Below are 12,209 nucleotides of genomic sequence, written 5' to 3'. Positions count from 1 at the left end.
GAAGTTGAAGGGCCAGGGGTGGAAGGTGGTGTTTTTGGTTCGTCCATCTTTTCAGCTGATCAAAAGGCAGAACAGGAGCATGCGCAGTCTTCTTAATCGCGGTTTGATTTGATTTGCTCAATTGATGATGATGTGCCAGGCCAGCTTCTTCAAACCTACAAAGTGGCTTAAAGTGAAAAATGCATCAAAAACTACTAACAAAGTGGCTGTGCTAAAAATGCTAATAAAGTGCCTGCAATTATATTATATATATATTCTTCTTGTATTCAAAATCATCGCCCACAGTATCAAAAATAAAGTGACATGTCTGTGCTAAATGCAGTGCAAATTATTCCCACAATGTAAATTTAATTCATATAAAATATATATGACAATACCACAATAAAATAAGTTGTGATTGTGAATAATTTAGGTGCAAGTTTAAGTGTGTAAACTAAACTTTATAACGAAAAGTCCATAACTGAATTCCAGTGTGCAATCTAAGAAGTGCTGTCACTTGCTGTCAGATGCTTCCACCTTTCTTCTGTGATCTGCTCAAGTAAAGTGGTGGACTGGATAGCCTCTCTCTCTGCCTCTCACCTTAGTAGCACTGCACTGCACTGGTTCAAAAAGCTGTCTATATTATTTTCATTATAAGAACTTGTCAGAACATGCTTCCACCACCTGTCCTTCACACTAGTAGTGCTCATTTGCTTTGCTCAAGTCAAGTGCCACTGCCAGTGGCCACTGCAGTGCAGGCACAGCCGCACAGGCAGAGGCAGGCCGCAGGAAGCACAGGCACCACCAACACAACACTTATGGTCCATGGACCATGGATGGTCGGATAATCATTATAGCCGTCAGTCTCACTCTTCTTGGTTCAAAAAAAGCCACCCATGACCCGTGTGTATATAATATATTAATATTTTATATTGATTATTTGATTCTCAAATGGCACATTTGCCATGGCAAGGATTAGGCCCTCTCCACGGTCCACCTCACTCACCTCATAGAGAAGAAGATGAGATGACGAAGAAAATGCTCCGAGTCCTGCTCCCGCGTCCCGCGTCACAACTCCTCTCAGTAAGGGCCCTAAGGGGTGGAGTCTGAGTGACACACAACACGTCTAGAGGCAGAGACCTCGAGCGGGAAGACGGCAGCATGGCTCCTCCAGTGCAGTCTCTTAACTTGATGATCATGACAGTGATTACGCGGGCCGTGGTGCGCGCGAGGCTGTGGGATTGATTGAATTGAGTTGTGCTGCCTACTGCTACACGCTACCTACTACTACTACTAAATTGTGAGTCAGTATATTTTATTTCATTTTTATATATAAAAAAAGTATTGTTGAACACTACTAGCCACTAGATCTCCTGGCTGTCACTTTGTCACATGTTGGGGAATCACAGCGGCTCGGCTCCAGAAGTGGCGGGTGTCCCCGTCATCCTGCCAGGGCCGCCAAGAAGTTCATCACCTAATCTTAAATTATTAATATCTTATGAGGAGAGGACCAATGAGATTGAGAATTGAAATAATTAAATATATATGGCTTTTTGAACCAGTGCAGTCAGTGCCACAGTGCCACCCAGACGCTATCCACCAGTGCCACCACCATTAAGTGTGTTGGTCGGTCACTCGAGCACTGAAGGAGGTGGAAGCATCTGACAAGTGAAGTGACACTTTAGATTTGCACACTGGAATTCATTTATGGACTTTTCGTTATAGATAGGTTTACACACTTCAACTTGTTGCATGCACCTGACCTAACTTATTTCATAACTTATTTTATTGTGATTTATTGTCATATTTTATATGAATTGAATTTACTGTTACATTGTGGGAATAATTATTTTCACTGCATTTAGGCTTTAGCACATTCATGTCACTTTATTTTTGATACTGTGTGGAGTGTGGGCAGGGCACTGGGGGCAACGATGATATTATATCGATTGCACAGGCACTTTATTCGCACAGCCAAGTTGTGTTTGTTAGTAGTTTCTTGATGCACTTTAAGCGCTGTAGCACCATTTATTTGTTTGTTTCATATTTTCTTTTTATTGGAAAGATTTGGTATAGCAGCTTTTATTATACACAGCCTTTATTTTCGTATGCGCTGATTTACAAATGACATTATACACATTTTTTTGAGCTTTATGCAACCTGCCATCTACTGTTCTGGCAGTGGTAATTTTTATAAAAGTAACGAGTAACGATGCAGCACAAAAAAATAATATCGGAGTAGAAGTATCAAAATCATCGAAAAAATGTAGTGAAGTAAAAGTAGAAGTAGGAGAAAAAAATTCTACTCTAGGAAAGTACAGATACCGCATTTCGGTACTTAAGTACAGTACTTAAGTACTTCTACATCTCTGACGGACATACCATCAAGGAACATAGAACAAGAAGATGAGTTTGACATACCTGTGGAACATCATTTGCCACAACCCGAACACACTATGGAAGACCTTAATGTCTTAGTTGTTAAGGCCGGGTTCACACTTATGACAGGAGAGTGTGACCGGTTCTCAATGAAGCCGGTTCACACATCTCCAGGGCAGCTGCGGAGCAGATTGCACAGGGGTCCTGTGCGTCTTTGGCTCAATTTCAGATCCGAATTCAGGCAGAAATTTCAACCTGATTCTTCCCTCAAATGGAGAACAGGGACACACCGGATCCCTGCTGTGCCCCCTGCTGTGACCCCTGCTGTCGGCACACAGTGAACCCAGCCTTATAGAAAATTCAAAACTATTCAGGAAAGGAAAACTTTTGAACTAAGAATGACAGTTCTATTTGACACAAAAAATGTCAGGCTCATCCAACCCCCTCTGTGACTGTCATCCCCCCCCCCCCCCCAGTCTTTAGCTCTCCCTATGTCTTATCTCACTAACTACACCTATCTTTTTTTACTATTGCCATGTACATTTGTGTGTGTTTGTTTTTTTTTTTTGCTTTTGTTTTCTTTTTCCCTTTCCCACAATGATTGTCCATTTCTTTAACATTCTGCTAAAACATTTGTAAATCAGTACTGCTAGGTCTTAAATCATACCACTAAAAAAAATGAAATAGGTGTATATTTAAATAAGGTTACAAAATACAAGAGTAATGCAGTATGCAATGATACCTTTTTATTGTACTAACCTAACAGTTAAAACAGTCCTTCTTCCTCAGGTATTGCTTCAGCCCTGAGGAAGAGGAAAACTCTTAAAAGCTTTTCTTTAAAGTTTAAAGCAATTTTAGAAAACAGTTTACGCAGTAATAATCCCTAGTATTAGTGCCAGTTTATGCAGTAGTAGCCCCTATTATTGGTGGCAGTTTATGCAGTAATAACCCCTGGTATTGTATTGGAGCCAGTTTATGCAGTAATAGCTCCTAGTATTGGTGCCAGTTTACGCAGTAATAGCCCTAGTATTGGTGGCAGTTTATGCAGTAATAACCCCTAGTATTGTATTGGTGCCAGTTTATGCAGTAATAGCTCCTAGTATTGGTGCCAGTTTATGCAGTAATAACCCCTAGTATTGTTCCCAGTTTACGCAGTAATATCTCCTAGTATTGGTGCCAGTTTATGCAGTAATAACCCCTAGTATTAGTGGGAGTTTATGTAGTGATAACACCTAGTATTGGTGCCAGTTTACACAGTAATAAAGCCTAATATTGATGCCAGTTTACGCAGTAATAAAGCCTAGTATTGGTGCCAGTTAATGCAGTTATAACCACTAGTATTGGTGCCAGTTTACACAGTAATAGCCCCTAGTATTGGTGCCAGTTTATGCAGTAATAACCCCTAGTATTGGTCCAAGTTTTTGCAGCAATAACCTCTAGTATTGGTGCCAGTTTATGCAGTAATAGCCCCTAGTATTGGTGCCAGTTTATGCAGTAATAACCCCTAGTATTGGTGCCAGTCTAGGCAGTAATAACCCCTAGTATTGGTGCCAGTTTACGCAGTAATTAAGCCTAGTATTGGTGCCAGTTTATGCAGTAATACCCCCTAGTGTTGATGTCAGTTAATGCAGTAATAACCCCTAGTATTGGTGGCAGTTTATGCAGTAATAGCCCCTAGTATTGGTGGCAGTTTATGCAGTAATAGCCCCTAGTATTAATGGCAGTTTATGCAGTAATAAACCCTAGTATTGTATTGGTGCCAGTTTATGCAGTAATAGCCTGTAGTATTGGTTCCAGTTTACGCAGTAATAGCCCCTAGTATTGGTGCCAGTTTACCCAGTAATAGCTCCTAGTATTGGTGCCAGTTTATGCAGTAATAACCCCTAGTATTGGTGGCAGTTTATTCAGTGATAACACCTAGTATTGGTGCCAGTTTACACAGTAATAAAGTCTAATTTTGATGCCAGTTTACGCAGTAATAAAGCCTAGTATTGGTGCCAGTTAACACAGTAATAACCGCTAGTATTGGTGCCAGTTTACACAGTAACAACCCCTAGTATTGGTGCCAGTTTACACAGTAATGGCCCCTAGTATTGGTACAAGTTTTTGCAGTAATAACCTCTAGTATTGGTGCCAGTTTATGCAGTAATAGCCCCTAGTATTGGTGCCAGTTTATGTAGTAATAGCCCCTAGTATTGGTACCAGTTTATGCAATAATAACCCCTAGTATTGGTGCCAGTCTAGGCAGTAATAACCCCTAGTATTTGTGCCAGTCTAGGCAGTAATAACCCCTAGTATTTGTGCCAGTCTAGGCAGTAATAGCTCCTAGTATTGGTGCCAGTTTACACAGTAATAGCCCCTAGTTTTGGTTCCAGTTTATGCAGTAATACCCACTAGTATTGATGTCAGTTAACGCAGTAATAACCCCTAGTAATGGTGCCAGTTTATGCAATAATAGCCCCTAGTATTGGTCCCAGTTTATGCAGTAATATAACCTAGTATTGGTGCCAGTTTACGCAGTAATAACCCCTAGTATTGGTGACATTTTATGCAGTAATAACCTCTAGTAATGATGCCAGTTTAAGCAGTAATAAAGCCTAGTATTGGTGCCAGTCTAGGCAGTAATAAAGCCTAGTATTGGTGCCAGTGGTCACAGTAATAACCCCTAGTATTTGTGCCAGTTTACGCAGTAATAAAGTCAAGTATTGGTGTCAGTTTATGCAGTAATAACCCCTTGTATTGGTGCCAGATAACGCAGTAATAAAGCCTAGTATTGTTCCAGTTTATGCAGTAATAAAGCCTAGTATTGATGCCAGTTCACGCAGTAATAAAGCCTAGTATTGGTGCCGGGTAACGCAGTAATAACCCCTAGTATTGGTGCCAGTTTACACAGTAATAGCCCCTAGTATTGGTCCCAGTTTATGCAGTAATAACCCCTAGTATTGGTTCCAGTTTACGCAGTAATAGCTCCTTGTATTGGTGCCAGTTTATGCAGTAATAGCCCCTGGTATTGGTGCCAGTTTATGCAATAATGACGCCTAGCAATGGTGCCAGTTTATGCAGTAATAGCCACTAGTATTGGTGCGAGTTTGCTTAGTAATAGCCCCTAGTATTGGTGCCAGTTTACACAGTTATAACCCCTAGTATTGATGCCAGTTTACCCAGTCATAACCCCTAGTATTGGTGCCAGTTTATGCAGTAATAAAGCCTATTATTGGTGCCAGTTTACGCAGTAAAAAAAGCCTAGTATTGATGCCATGCTCTCAGTGCGGGGGAGGTAGGGAAGAATAGTTAGACCTGCTAACTACAGGGATGAAAGTGTTGAGGCCAGCCGCGACAGTGGCAGCGGTCCTAACACTTTTATCAACTTCATGGGAGATCTTTATGATTTCGCCGCAGGTCTCCTGATGCACTACAGTACAGCGCACCTCTCCATCTGAAACTCCTCCCCTCAGCCACACACCATGGCAAAACAAAGGTGAAAGGCTGCTACAGCGCACCTCTCCATCCGGGACTACAGCAGGGGTGCTCTCCTTTTGAGGGCCACTTTATCAACTTGGTAAGCGGTCACGGGCCACAATGAGCGGAGCGGGCAGATGACAGATCTGTGTCCGCTCTGCATATGCAGAGCAGACACAGCCCGCTCTACTCTATGGGCCCTCTGATCCGATCCGCCCAGACAGAAGGGGACGGACCCCCCTCTGTTTTTTTAAGTGAATCAGATTGGAGATAGAGTGTGTAAACGGACACAAGTCCCTTTACATCTGCCCGCTCTATAGCGGTGAATGGAGGGTCTGATTGGGTCCACCTGAAAAACAGACAGGCGGGCCTGATCGGTCCGTGGCCTAAGGCTGCTTTTACACAGATGCACTGCAGGTTACCTGCACCTCAACTGACCTTGATCTTCACTTCATCCTTAGCATTCCTGCCGGTATCCCTGGCTGCAGCTGTTTCCCCCAGTTGGGTATGGCTGCTGCTGGCTGTCCTCCTGGGCTGATACTGCTGGTGGGTACTGCTTGCTGGCACTTTTGCCGGGTACTGCTGGCTGGTACTGCTGGTGGGTACTGCTGGCGGGTACTGCTGGCTGGTACTGTTGTTAGTTATTGCTGGCTGGTTCCCAACCCACCATCCCCCAGCATCAGTGTGACAGGAAGCATGCGGCTGCAGTAGAGAGCACATTTGATATCACTACATTTGATATCACTTTCCCAGTGACAAGAGCCGGCACTATACAAGAAGCATTGGCTCTGGTTCCTCTAGTGCTGGCTCTGTACTTCACAGTGATGCTTGAGGGTGGTGGGTCGGGAACCCGCAATCTTGGCTTACTGACCCGATCATCCCAGAGCAGGAGGTGGCCGGGATCCTGGTGGGGGGGCACATGTGGGGGCACAGTATAATGTTGGTGGGGCCATGGCCCCCTCTGCCCCCCTAGTGACTCCACTGGTACCCCGAAAGCTTGTCCTGAACAATTGTAAATTAGTGCAAATAAAAAAAGTATCACGGACAGTACTTGTTTCTTTCACTTTCTGTAATACAGAGGGTGAATCTCTGTGACAGGGGCACAGACAGCAATAAAAACTTGAAAGGCGTTCTAATTCCACACCACTATATCCAAAACTAAAAATAAAAAAGTTTTATCTTTACTTTAGAGCCCCTTTTCACATGGGGCAGATCCGTTTGGACAGACTCCGCTAGCTCAGCATCGCTCCGTTGATTCCCGCTGAGCAGGCAGATGACAGGGGCGTCTCCACTCACTGTGCAGAGACAGGCCTGTCAGAGTCCCACTCTCCGCTATGGGAAGATCAGATGAAAACAGACAGCCTGTCTGTTTCTATCCGATCCCATCCAATCCGACCCGCTGGACGAATGGGGAATGTATCGCCATCCGTATGTTTTCAGCGGATCTTGTCGGATCGGATGCCAGACAAGTGTCAGCGGACACATCCCCCTCTCCATAGAGGAGAATGGGTGGCCCGATCAGTTCCGCCTGAAAAATGGACAGGCGGACCTGATCGGTCTGATCGTGTGAAAGGGGCCTAAGGCCTCATTCACATGACTGTAAAAAACACAGTTACAACCATTTTTTTTTTATAGATCTGAACGCAGCTCCATTGTTTTCTATAGAGACATTCACACAGGAGCATAAACATGCACTGCATTCAGATCCATGACCAAAAATCAGCATCTGACATCTGAAGGCATGTGTATACACCTATACCAACTTTTGCGTATAAGAAGGATGAAGTGATACTAAAGTCTCAATTTTTTTTTTTGCTTAAAAATAAAAAACATGTTATACTTGGTCATTGTTATACAATGGTTTTGCACAGAGCAGCCCAGATCCTCCTCTTCTCTGGGCCTCTTCAGCGCTCCTGGCCCCTCCCTCCTGACGCATGCACCCACAGCAAGCAGCTTGCAATTGGGTCAGCCGAGCCGGGCTGCAGCTCCCCCTCTCTCTCCTCATTGACTCACTGACTTTGATTGACAACAGTAGGAGCCAATGGCACTCCGCTGCTGTCTCAGCCTAAAAGGAGGTAGAGTCCCAGGCAGCCGAGTCTCTCCTGCAACGTCGCTGGATAGAGGTGGGCTCAGGTAAGTATTAGGGGGGCTGAGGGGGGCTGCTGCACACAGTAGGTTTTTTTTTATCTTAATGCATAGAATACATTAAGATAAAAAACCTTCTGCCTTTATAATCACTTTAAGTTTTATGCTGCCCCAGAGGGCAAAGGTTAGTGTTAGTATGTTTTCCCGTTCCTTTCTTGGCGAGTTTTCTTTGGTCCAACCCTCTGGTCCTGTACTGCCTAAAAATGGGAAAGGGGTCTAATTCAGTAGCGATGCAACATGTCAGGTGTGTATATTAGTTGTGTGATAGTATAGTGTCACCACAAGATGGCCATTGTGGACACCGTTTATGTAGATTGTGCCCCGTCCTAATTATCAAATTTGGAAAAGATATACTATTGCTAGAAGCATGGAATTTCCCGGCACAGCAATATGACACTCATGTCGTAAAAGGTATATAAATGTATTAGAAAAATAGTTAAAAAATGAAACAAAATATAACAAGAACAAATGAAAATACAATCAAGACATATTTAAAAATAGATCATATATAGGCATTACAGTCGTAGAGTGTGGATAACCCTCAGTCACCACTAGGGTGTACTCATCATGACCTCTGTATGAGCAATAGTCCTGTATGGTATCCGTACACCCTAGTGGTGACTGAGGGTTATCCACACTCTACGACTGTAATGTCTATATATGATCTATTTTTAAATATGTCTTGATTGTATTTTCATTTGTTCTTGTTATATTTTGTTTAATTTTTTAACTATTTTTCTAATAAATTTATATACCTTTTACGACATTAGTGTCATATTGCTGTGCCGGGAAAGTCCATGCTTCTAGCAATAGTATATATTTTCCAAATTTGTGTATATTAGTTGACATGTCGCCATTGGTAAACGAATGACGTTAAGCGCCAAAAGTACCTGCGCTTGTTGGATAAAGTGCAAACGTGCTATATAAATAAGTAAATGAATAATGTATATGTGCTAGTGAGTAAGTGAATTATTTGTTAGGAAATATAGGAATCAATAATAGTGTAAAATTTGCACAATGTAATGGTGTAAACCAATAATCTAGGGAGCTGCAACTCAATCGTAAAAAACGTGTAGTAAATATATGATACACACAAGGTGTACTAAGCTGCGCTCACCTTTAAACGTGCAAATATGTGGTATAATAAAATTATCTTATAAAGTGCATAGTGACAAATCATCAACTGTATAAATAAATAAATGCATAAATAAATAATTAGAGTGCATCAATAAAGTGCAACAAAAAGTTCAAATGTTCATGACCCTTGAAAACGACGGCCATACGAGCCGACGAAACCGGTCGGGAATATTGGGATACGATCACCCTGCTATCACTGCCATTTTTGAGACTGTCTGGAGAGGACCAGTGAACGCGGAAGCGGTACCACCCTGTGTCTAATCTTGGATCTCAAGTTTTATATGCCTGTTTTTATGACCCTGATGTAAGTGTGTCCACCTTATTTTACATTAAACTGTCTATACGTACTTCACTATCCTGGTCATTCCTTTGTTTTCATACTGCTAAGGAGCATAAGGAGGAGGAGTGTGGAGTTCTGTGGTGTACAGGAGGCTGTGAAGGGGACCACTTCAGAGGGCTTGGTCTTACATACCCGGATTCTGGTCGTGTTGACTGATCCTGTTTGCATTGACCCCCTGTAATTAAGGGGTCTGTGCTTTCTGGTAAGCACACTCACACAGTGGTGCCTATATGGTGAAGGGTTCAAGGATTTACCATGTGAAGAGTTTTTTCCTTGGAGATATATCTTTATTGATACATCCGCTTATTGGGACTTATCACTTTGAACTTTTTGTTGCACTTTATTGATGCACTCTAATTATTTATTTATGCATTTATTTATTTATACAGTTGATGATTTGTCACTATGCACTTTATAAGATAATTTTATTATACCACATATTTGCACGTTTAAAGGTGAGCGCAGCTTAGTACACCTTGTGTGTATCATATATTTATTGACATGTCGCCATTACCAGGGTCCGGCCAGCGTGCCAGTAAACCAGACCACACGAAGATGCAAGCAAAATAAAGCAGTTTATTATAGAAACAACAATAAACTCACAGCAAGAGATAGGAGCGAAATCAGGAACTGACTCGGTTCACCTCCATAGCACTGCGGAAGGGGGGCTGAACCAGTCATCCCTCTGGTAACAGCGACTCCAACTGCAACTGCAGGAGTGGCAACAGGGGCAGCAGCAGGAGCAACAACAGGAGGAACCACCGGCCTAGCAATGTCTGCAACGCCTGAGCGAACTGACCCAAAAGTTGATCTTGTTAATCGAGCCTGGTAACCAGGATGAGGAGCGTAGGAGTACCTGCATCGTCAGGATTCATGGCCCTTGCATACTGTCAGGGTGCCAGGAAACCAGACCACATGAGAATGCAGGTAAAATAAAGCAGTTTTTTGAAGCAAACAACAATAAATGCACAGCAAGAGTGAGGAAGCGAGATCAGGAACAAGCCGGCTTCAAGTCCAGAAGCCGGTAGTCATCCAAGCTGGGGTTGAGTCCAGAAGCGGGTAGTCTGCTGATGCCGGGTCATTTGCCAATGCGGGGTCATCTGCCGATGCGGGGTCATCTGCCGATGCGGGGTCGAGAGCCAGGAGAGTCATCAGCCAAGCCAGGTCATACACAGAGGAACACGGAGAACAGAAGACTGCTAGCAGAGATGCACCTTGGAGCACAAATGCAAGGGAAAGGCCTGCAACCCTTCAGGTGATAGATATAGTTAGGTATGCAGTATCATCACTGCACGACACTCAGGCAGAAGGCAAGTGATGATGCAATCAGAGTTTATAAGAGGCAGCAGTCTGCACATGTCCAAGATGACTGCCAACAGGAGGGCAAGGTAAGGCCTTGACACAGTGCTCTGGATAGACGGTGGTCTGGGGGGAGGCCTCGGGGCTGCTGTAATTGTAATGTACACTAGTACTACACACTCACAGTCAGCTCTCTGCTCTGGACATGGGCGGTCGTCTCGTGAGTCAGGATTCAGGAGGCCTGCCTGTGATGCACAGTGCTGCTCTGGTCTCTGGCAGTCATCACGGACGGTGCACACAGTCGCTTCAACTCGCTTGCTTGCTCCATGACAATCAGAAGTTAGTTCACGAGGGTAAATGTCCTTGCCTCACATTTTTGTCCAATTTTCGTTCGTTAACAAAAATGGAATTGATTTTTGTCATAGTTTTCGTCAGTGGACGAAAATGTGCTGTACTTTTTGTTTCATTTTCGTCACTGTAGTATGCCGCTGACGAAAACTTTGACAAAAACGTTTTTGTGACGAAATTAACACTGGTGTGAACAAGCCCTAACTAGGTTTTGAGTGCAGTGTATGTGACCAGGCTTCATGTTGAGCCCTAAATATGGAAAACAAAACATAAAACCTGGTCCAAAATGTGCTTTAAAATTGAACTATACTCACCTTCTATCCAGCACTGCAGGGTCCAGGAGCTTCTCACCAGCCAATGTAATTTTCAGCTGAATTGGCTTCCAGCTACCAATCTCCTGCAAGTTTTACTGGCCCAGCAGAGACGACATCTCTCCTGTGCATGAACGGAAGTTCATTCATTTTGGCATTACCAAATTTTACACAGAGCTGCGCATGCACAGCTCAGTGTACAGGGCGCACAAACAAAGAATTTTAAGAGGAGAGATATAGTATGACTGCCTGTTTGCCATTTTTTTCCAGTGTAGGCTTTCTATGCCCTCTACTGTTAGCTGCTAGTATCAAAGAGGAAAATAGTTGCACACCACCACGGAATCCAATGAAGAAAGGTTCTTTATTCACATAGGTGGTACAAGGTACAGCAGGGTAGGACAGTAGATGCGTTTCACACGACTTGGTAGTGAACAAGCATGTAGCAGTCGTGTGAAACGCATCTGCTGTCCTACCCTGCTGTACCTAGTACCACTTATGTGAATAAATAACTTTTCTTCATTGGATTCCGTGGTGGTGTGCGACCATTTTCTTCTTTCATGCTTCTCCTGGTGGAGAGCCGAGGTTCAGCACCCACCTTGAATCGTGGACTTTGACTAGCCTGAGCGGTGTTATCTCTCTTCATTGTTCAGCTGCTAGTATCACACTGTAATATATAAGTATGTATGTCACTTCCTGATCCGGGGGTTCTTGGGGAAAACATCCAGGAAGAAGGAAGTGGAGAGAGAGAGAAGGTCTCAGTCACATGTCCTGTCCATGTAGATCAGAAGAGATGATTATTGCCAGAAAACTTG

The sequence above is a fragment of the Pelophylax lessonae genome (genome assembly GCF_965119305.1).
Source record: "Pelophylax lessonae genome assembly, chromosome: 1".
Classification (NCBI taxonomy): domain Eukaryota; kingdom Metazoa; phylum Chordata; class Amphibia; order Anura; family Ranidae; genus Pelophylax; species Pelophylax lessonae.
This window is presented reverse-complemented; position numbering follows the sequence as displayed.